Here is an 8,065-nt window from a genome sequence, read left to right as displayed (position 1 = left end):
AACAATTTTTCCTGACAGTCTCAAAAAAAAAAAAAAAATTCATTTTCGAGATTTCAGTAGACGCTAAACTGACTGTGCATAATAATATCTCTTGTAAAACTCTCGGCAATAACTTTTTCACCTTATTTGGCGTGGCTCTCGGTCATATTAACCGAAGTTGGCTCGCCGACTCGATTTCACATTCAAATTTTCTGACAATCGAATTAACGAACAAAAGAGCAACGGCCGTTTGATCCGTCCCATCCGCATCCACATCCACCGGCATAACCAGCCTCGACAGCTGACTGGAGGATCGAGTGAGAGGACCAAACTGTTCCCGTTCGCATTCGCATCCCGTCCACAAAGTGGCGCCCCCAATTATGAATAATTCCGAATACAAATTCGCTTAATTCCTCGAAGCCTTACCTCCGGGCACAGGACACCCGATACTACTCACACACTTTAGTTTCTACATTTATATTTATATTTTACTTCAAAAACTCGTAGGTGGATTAGATCTAGACTATTAGTATGCAGAGTACTGGTATTAACACAAATAGCCATCCATTGCTATTACTTTCCACGGACATTATTTCGTACCCTAATTAATCCGTGCCCCAGGCAAACAACAGATGCAAACGCTGACAATTTATTCCTACTGCCTAATATATTGAGGTTTTTTTTTTTTTTTAAAATATGGCTGATGTTTCAAAAATCGATTACATGTAATTATTAGTAAATAAATTTTTAAATGATTTTGTGAATTTTTAAATTGATAATTTAGACTCAAAAAAAGGACTAAAAAAATTTCTTTATTAAATTTATTATTCTGTCGAGTTAAAAAAGTTAATTGCATAAAATTATTACCAAATAAATTTCAAGTTATTAATTAAAGTTGTTTAATTCGCTTAAAATTTATTTCTATAGATGATTAAAAATATTTTGTTAATAATTCATAAATTATAAATTGATAACTTAAATAATTTTAATTGAAATTAAATTGCCATGGGTTTAATTGAAAGATAATTTTTAATTTTACAATTATTGTCAAAAATCTGATAGATCGATATAAAATTTTATCAAGTCTCTCGTTTCGCTTTCACTCTCAAGAAAACCCAAGTCATAAAGATGCAGCACAGCATTTGTAGGAGCGGAAGCCGAACACGAGTATAAGTAGTAGACGTAGACGTAACAAGAAAGCAGAAATAAGAAAGAATCACCCTGAGACAGGGTCACCTGCTACTCGGTAGCTGGGTAGCAACCTCCTCATCCTCAACTTGTCCACTCAACTCTACTCCTTTATTTTTTATTTCTCCGGTCCCTTTTCCCTTTATGCTCTTTTTAGCTGGCAGTGCCTCCAGTATCTCCGTCTATATTTATTTATTTATTTATTTATTTATTTATTTATTTACTCACTCTCCGCAGTTAGGTCCTCCCACTACTCTCTCGGGCTATTTCTCCATTATTCTCAGCGAGCACCTGTAAAACTCGGCGAGCCCGGACGATCAAACTTTAATTCAATTAGATGCTAGACTATACATTTTTTCTTCGATTCTTTATTTAACTTAACTGGGAACTGTTTGTTCTTGTTTTTAGTTTTTATTTATTATTTTAAAGTTATACTTTGTTGATTTTTTCCCCGAAGTTGAGTAGGAGTGTACACAGCTAAATGAGAGATGGCAAATTGCTAGGCGGCTTAATGTTTACGTGTAGAGGAGCACTCGCTGTTTGTACTGATGATGAGGATTACTTGCAATATTTCGTATACTCAGTACAGTGCTGGCTCGCAATTGCCAATTATCTTGAGATCGATGGAATTCTGAGTGGAACAAAATCATTGTTAACGTTTATTTTTTAACGAGCATTCAAACGACTCCAATTAGCCAATCAATTTAACAATGAGTACTTTTCTTTTTTATTTTATTTTTACCTTTTTTATTTATCGTTATTAAATGTTTATTAACTACTTCTTTATTTACTTGAGGCTGAATAATAAATTCAATGGCTTTAAAATTCAGAATAATTTTTATTTACATATTGATCTATGGTACAAGTCTTAATTTTTTATTATGCACTTGAACAAATCTAGAGTATTTTAAAAATTATTTATTATAAATTAAATATGAGTTTTATAAATAATTTTTTTAATAGAAAAATTTAATTGAACATATAATTATAAAAGTAAAATTTAATAGTGATTTTTTTATTTTTGTTCGAACTTTTTAATAATTATAATCAATTTAATTTAATTAAGAAATTCCTCTATTATTTGAATAACTTTCTTCGTATATTAAATACGTATATTAAAATTCCAAAAGTAGAAAAAAATTTTCCCAAAATTTTAAATTTAAATATTTTATTTAAAAAAAAATCCCAATATGAAATAAAAATTTTTAATTTTTTTATCAATAATTATTTTGGTAATTACCCAAAATAAATAATTAAATCAAATATTATCAATCTGAAAATAGATGAACGAAGAAAAGAATAATAATAAAATAAATTTATTCTGTTTTTTAGCTTTAAAAATGGAGGTGAGACGACACGACATCCAAGTAAAAGTATAGACACCGACCGCGACGAGAGGATCGTCTGAGGGATGGAAGCAAAATAGAATAATGGTTGAAAGCAAAACTCGTCGATTTGATAGTAGTAGTGGTGATGCTGCTGCTGGCTGAGTAGAGTTTACTCGAGAAGCTCCAACAAAAAGTCCAAGATAGAAAATAAGAATAAGAATAAAAATAAATAAAGGAAATAAGAAGAATGAAATGAAATGTTGATGGTTTGCGTCGGTCCTCGGTGTATAGGAATGTTCTGCGTGGAGCTGGTTCATCGCCAAGGTGAGTATTTTTTATCCCTCTTCCTTGTTCCCTCTGCTGGCCGTTTATGTGATTGACTAACGTCAGTCACCGAGCGAGCAGCGGTCAGTCTTAGTCGAGAATCTTGAGGACGTCGCTTTGGGAATCGCGAGCGCCCGATCCAATCCTCAGCCCTATTTGGTATGCCATGTAGATAAGTACAGTCGGAATAACAAATGCCCGAGTGCCGAGTGGAGTGGAGAGCCACCCGCGTCATTATTATACGCGTAAACAAATTTTCTATGCGGATACCACGCATCAGACCTCCGTGAAGCTTTAAATAATTCTTTACTTTTAAATATTCTTTAATTCGCTAGACCGCCGATTTTATTTTTATAAATAATAATAGACTTTATAGCAAAATAATAAAAAATAAAAATAGTAATTCTTTATGCTAAGCTGCCTGATTTACATCACGGGCTAATTTTGTATCATAACTATTCTATGCGGTAATTATCGTTGGGACTATTATTTTTTAGATCTTCCGATTTATTATCATTTTAAATTCACGGTCGTTTATTTAATAAGGCTATTGAATTTCAATTTTTTATTTTTTAATAAATATATTTATCAATATTTATTTTATATGTTTGATTTTATTAATAAGCTCATAAAGCTTGATTAAAAAATATTTGTGATAAAATTTAAAAAAATTTTATTTAATTAATTAATTAAATTGTAAAAAAAAATTCATGTTTTGAAACATTAAAAAATATTTGTACATTTTATTAATTTTTTATTCAATGGTTTTATTGAAGTTATTATACTTAATTTATTATCTGGTAATAATTAATTAATAATAATTAATTGCCATTAAAAATTAGGACTTTGCTGCTTTTAGAACTTTATTTATGATTTTTCTAAGAAAGTTGAGATTCAAGAGTCAAGGGTAGAGTATTGTACTCTATAGAGAGAATATCAGCGAGTAAAGATTACTTGAGTATATACGGCTGTCGCAAGATGGAAGATGGAAGTGGAAGGTGGTTGGCGACCATCACCAAGTCAAATCGTCTCGCACAACGCCGGCGAATAATCTTAAATTCAAATTAAGACCGAGTCTACAAATTTAAACAATAAACGATCAGATTCTCCGCGATTCAAATTTAAACGCCGCGGACAATGGGGGCGAGGTAGAAATCTTGTAAAGTATACCATGGAATGCAATCCTATATATACGTATATGTATATTTATATTTATACATATCAGGCGCGAAATGTAGAGTGGAGAGTGAATATAAACTGGAAAATTTTATTTTTTAAATCGATTTCATTTTTATTCAATTTTTTTTTAATTTGTTGAAATTTTAACTTACACATTTTGTGGCTATAAATTATTTATATATATATATATATATATATATATATATATATATATATATATATATATATGAGTAAAAATACAAGCAGCGACTTCAAATGATAACGTTCAAAGTTACAAAATGGATATTTTGCAGTCTGGTTTTTTCTAAAAGGATATTTTTTTCTATACGCGAGCACATGAAACACTTTATAAATTTAATGCAACAATGTATAAAAGTATGGAATATATACGTTTATAAAGAGTATTGGGAACTGGAACTAAATGTAACTTTTTTGAGGAAGCATTATACTTTTCTCAGTCTCCGTCAGTGGCAACATCTTCGAAAGCCGGTATATCTGCGTGGAATATGTACTAGTGAAGTCAAATCACATTGTCACTCGATAGAATCGACGTGCAATTTTCTCTGACATCATATGTCACATTTGTTCCCCCTTTTTCTTTACGTGTTACACATGAGCTGAATGACAGTAGTAAATTTTTCGATAATAAACTCTATCTACATAATGCAAAATATAAAATATAAAATTATACCGGGAACAAAGTTTTTAATGCAACAAACTGATAGAAGAATTTTTTAACTGTTGATAAATTTATTTATTTATTAAATATAACTGAATTTCTTTTAACTGTTGATTAACATTTAAAAAAATTTAATTTTGTAGCTGAAGAAATAAAAATTATTCTCACAGCAATTTTTTTGTGGAAAAAAAATTTTTTAGATTTAGAAAAAAATAATTTTGAATGAAAATTCGCAATTTGTTTATATAAATTGCTTTTTACCAAGTCAAAAAAAAATTTTTTTTTAAAAATAATTAATTAATAATTTACAAAGCTTATTTTATGTTAACAAATTTTTTTATCAGCACACAACAAATAAAAAGACACAATATATAGTTTATAGTAATAGCTGATGGTAAATTTAAGTTTAAAGTTTCGGCAAAATAAAATTCGATTCTCGATTATACCCTACAGCTTGTAGCTTGTAGCTAATACGGGGACTAGTCTATCCGAAGACTTGTTCAGCCGAAGAAAAAAAGTGACGGATGATGGTGATGGTTCAGAGAATCGGGAATTGGGAGTCGAGGGTTTAGAGCAGAGGCGCGGTTCCAAAAGACAAGAAGCGATCGAACGTCAGATCGAATCTCGGTGGTGAATCTGTCTGATTTTATTCGCGAGTCAGAGACAGTGAGGGAGTCCCAAAGAGAAGGAGCGTCGAATTAAGAAACTCAAGAAGAAATCTGTTGAATAGGCTCACGAAATTTCGTCCTGTCTACGCGTCGCTTGTCGAGGAATAAATAGAAAAATCCGAGGAACAATGTTTATTGTTATTTTATAATTCTATTTATAAAAAAGGAAATTTAATTTCACAAAATTCAAGCCATTAAACAAGTATAATAAAACGTAGAGCGAGTAGTTTTTAAAATTAGCCTATTAAATTGTCGGTAATACTTGGAGATTTGTTATGAAGGCCACGGCATAAATAAAATTAATTTACAAATTATATTAATAGCCAGACAAAACGACTGTTGTCCCGTCTACAACTCGTCCCAGCTGCGTGGCGTGAATTTAAATGGTCCACTTTAAATGGCGCCGGTTGTCTAGTGTAAGGATCTTCCTCACGTAGACACGGGTTTATCCATGTAATGCTTAGCTCCGCTCCTTTTCCTTCCTCTCCTTGCCTTTACTTTTCAATCTTCAGGATCTATGTCGCTGTTTTTGACTAAAGAGCATACACCCGTACGACGGCTCTTTTTTCAAAGGCATTACATTACTGAGATCCGTGAAAATACGCACGGAAGACAGCCATCTTCTGTCAGGTGGTCTCTGTATTTTTATTCTTTAATAATCATCATTAAATTTTTGACTAAAATTATAAAAACAAACGCTTAAATATTTTATAATCCAAAATAAAAAGCTGAAAGTAATTTTTAATAAGTTTATAAAATTAATAGAATGATAGAAAATTTTTTTTGTAAATTATTTAAATAAAATTAATCTTTATTTAAAGATATTTGTAAAAATAAATTTTAAAATTTATTTTGCGTTACTTTGATAAAAAATTTAATTTTTTTTATTTTTTAAACTTGCTCAAAATTATTTATGCTCCAATATATTTTTTAATTAAAAAAAAAAAATGGATAATTAATAATGACAAGGCTTATTAATGGAGCAGAAATCAAATTTAACGATCGATTAAAATAAAATCGCGGCAATAAGGCTCGGGTGTGTTATTATAAGCAAAGTAAAGTAAAGTGTATTCCCTTAAAGGATAATCTCGAGCGAGAATCGCGCGATGCCTGAAGACCAAAGTTGGATGGCGAAGGTGCGATCCAGTCGGCACGGGAATTCAAGTCTCTGCTATCCCTGTATACTTCTGCGCTACTATAGTTATACTTATGAACACAATATATATTTTTATATATATCTATATATTATATATGTGTATTTGTGTGGGTCCATACACCGGAGGACAATAAATCGCTTGAGTGTCGTAGATCGCAATTATGAGCTGCCCGATGTCGGGGGACAAAAACGAACGCGAAGCCACACGCGAAACCGATCACCGCAGAACCAACACAGCTAGCTCTCGTATTTTATATTATATATACAATACAGTTGGAATGTAAACGAAGAAGAAATGGAAACTGCTAACAGAACAGAAAAGTTTGCTTTATTCATCCTCCTCCTCCTTTTCTGTGCTGATTTAATCGCGTACATAATACTCGCGGTCCCAACCTGCACTACTTAGCACACAAAGAAACTTACTCAAGTACATAAGATTTTTATTTTAATTATTTTAGATTTCATTTTGAGACAACTTTAGGTCAGCGGTATTTTCATTATTTTAAATCAAAGGATTTTTTTTGCGCCAGTTGTTTTAAAATTTTTTTATTTTTTTTCGATACATGTGAACTTAAATGAAAAAATTATGAAAAATATCTAAGCTCAAAAATCTACTTGTTTTAAGAAAATCGAATTTTTTGAAATTTTCTTTTTGGCTCATTAAAAAATTTTTTAATTGAATTAAATTGACTTTTATTCACTAAAAAAAATGATTGCTGGTTGAAATTTTTATCTCTTTACTCAATTGAATTTTTTAATCACTGTACAGAAAAAAAAAAATAATCACTGTACAGTATAAAAATGAACATTCTTAATTATTAATTGCTCATACATTTAAAAGCTCGAAAGAATAAACCTCGGAATAATTAAATCACACTGTTACTGTTAGTGTAACCAAAGCAGCGAAAGTGTACATACATAGCTTAGCTCGAGAGGACCAAATTAAAGATTACTGATCCGATAGAAAAGAAACACGGTGAACGGTGGTCACCAGTGTACCCCTACTTACACTTACACCACACTCTGACGGTCCTCGGAGGTTTTTCTGAATGTATCCACGCTCATTTATTATGCATACCCTGATACGTGTTGGAGATTGCTGCACGTGGAGGGAACAGAAGGAACACTACATAACACCGGGTAGAGTAAGAGCTAGCCTACACTACTGACTACCGTCTACAGAACTTCGCGGGACACGTGTGTAACGAGACGCTCGATTGCCTCCACATACGTCCTGTCGATGAGCCGGACTACATTCTCAACATTAATACTTATTTTATTTCTATTATTTTTATTATTATCATCATCATCTTCTGAGCTGTTCGCGGCCTCCCGGATGCACACCGACGTCCGCTGTCCATCGCGCATTAACATCTAATCTAATCCACTTATTAACTCATATCATTGCTCATCATTATAATTAAAGGAGAGATTACAATGATTACAGCTGTCCTGCTCGACTTTTTAGATTTTTATCAAATCGGCTGTACATTTTATTTAAAAAGAAAAAAAAAATTCTTGGAGCTAAATTATAAATATTATAAATTCAAATAGAGAATGGACG

General features: G+C 31.4%; 1 long non-coding RNA gene across 1 annotated transcript in view; it reads left to right on the top strand.

Annotated features, from left to right (window-relative positions):
- The first annotated feature begins 2,606 nt into the window (after positions 1-2,606).
- Positions 2,607-8,065, top strand: part of LOC141526909 (uncharacterized) — a 56,940-nt gene continuing 51,481 nt past the window's right edge. The window contains exon 1 of the long non-coding RNA XR_012479100.1: positions 2,607-2,819. This is a non-coding gene — a long non-coding RNA (uncharacterized LOC141526909). The remainder of the gene's footprint in view (positions 2,820-8,065) is intronic.

Source organism: Cotesia typhae, unplaced genomic scaffold (genome assembly GCF_013202065.1).
Source record: "Cotesia typhae breed Kobodo isofemale line unplaced genomic scaffold, CoteBio_Ctyphae contig_4, whole genome shotgun sequence".
In the NCBI taxonomy this organism is placed as follows: Eukaryota; Metazoa; Arthropoda; class Insecta; order Hymenoptera; family Braconidae; genus Cotesia; species Cotesia typhae.
Note: the sequence above shows the minus strand (reverse complement) of the source record. Positions and strands in the feature narration are given on the sequence as shown.